Source organism: Anopheles bellator, chromosome X, assembly GCF_943735745.2.
Source record: "Anopheles bellator chromosome X, idAnoBellAS_SP24_06.2, whole genome shotgun sequence".
NCBI lineage: Eukaryota > Metazoa > Arthropoda > Insecta > Diptera > Culicidae > Anopheles > Anopheles bellator.
In genome coordinates this window covers 11,796,272-11,798,005 of record NC_071287.1, presented here as the reverse complement: position 1 = coordinate 11,798,005, position 1,734 = coordinate 11,796,272, and positions in this window count along the sequence as shown.

The window sequence follows — 1,734 nt, the reverse complement described above, 5'->3', positions numbered from 1 at the left end:
GTGAGAGAGACTCGCTGACGATTCGCTAAACAATTTCTCGCGGTTTCGCTCTCTGTCTGGCGCTTGAGCTTACCGGGAGATACTCTGTCTCAGTATAAAGAAAAACAATGCGTATTGTTAACTTAATTGTGACGCGGTCAGAGTATAAAAAGTACCTACCTTCCTCCCCACCAATTTTCAGCCAAATCGGTTCAGCCGTTCTTCAGTTATAGGTGTCTGGACGAACAACATGTCCAATTTTCTTTTATATACACAGCTGGTCAATGAAATAGGTAAATGTATGTAAGTTGCATTATTTGATCATTTTTCAAAACTTATTGAATTCATAAGTATTACAATGATAGCACAAGATAATAGTACTAAAAATCAGATAAAGATGATCTAAAGGAGGAGAAAGGAGGCCCCCGCTGATAGAGCAGTCGGTAACGCTCGAATAAGAAGAAAAAGAAGAAGAGGCAAACTGGAATTCATTCCTTCCAGCATCATTCATTCCAGAAGCATTATTAATGATTGCATAGAGCTTTCCACCGCAAATCTGAACGACATAAAAAAGCAAGGAACAAATAGACGAAATGATCTCCTCTTTAACACAAAACATAACGATTGCTCATAACTCGGCAGTGCCCAAAGTGATACCCGGAAGGTTCAACATTATCATCCCCGACGAAACAATAAACCTCACCAAAATCAGGAATGCGTATAGGAAAAAGTGGCAAAGAAATAGAACGAACTATACCTACCAACATATCTATCACTTCCTAAGTATGGCCATCAAACACAACCTAGATAAAATCAGAAATGAAGCATGGTCCAAAAATCTAGAGCAAATCAATAGGGAATCGTAGAATAAAGAAAAGCTCTGGAAATTAGTAAAAACAATTAAAACAAGCATAGTAGTATGCCCCCCTTGAAAGCAAACAACAGGACTCTAATCAGCGCCAAAGAAAAATGCGAGGCAATCAAAATCCAATTTGAACAAGCGCATCACATTACGGCAAACACGGTGAGCACCGTCGAGAGGTCAGTTGGTAGAACCATCAGTAAATTCCTAACAAATAACATAGCACACAAGTTTCACTCGCAATTGAGCACCCCAGGAGAGATTAAACAAATTTTGAAAAATTCAAAAACCAAAAAATCAACCGGATTGTTTAAAATTAATAACAACTCGTTAAAACACCTCCCAAACAAAGCCATAATTCGTTGAAACCAAATATTCAATACTTGCCTTAAAATCGGCTACTTCCCGGATAACTGGAAAATTGCGAAAATAGTGCCAATTAAGAAACCAGATAAAGACCCTTCACTTCCAGTCATCTCCTTCACTCCTTCTCATCAACATGGGAAATTTTTTTGAAAAAATTATAAAGTTATAAAAATTATATCTAACAGAATTTGATCATTGACGGAGAGGAGAGCATTATACCCAATAATCAGTACGAATTTATAGCGCCCAAAAGGGACGAAAAATAGAAACAACGAGGAGTGCTAAAGCGAACCCGTTATTACAATGTGCCGCTCGGCACCCTTGCCACGATCATGTCAATTACATTATTGGATGTTATTGGACACACTTCTACTACTACTACTACTACAGAAGAATAAACAAAGAACGCTACAGTTGTAAGGAAATTCCCGTTATGCTTTGGCCACAGTAGTATATCGTACATGCATATTGGGCTTTTTGTGTTTCTTGGCCCTCGATTTCTGTTGTTGCAGTGTGCAAGCCTGTTC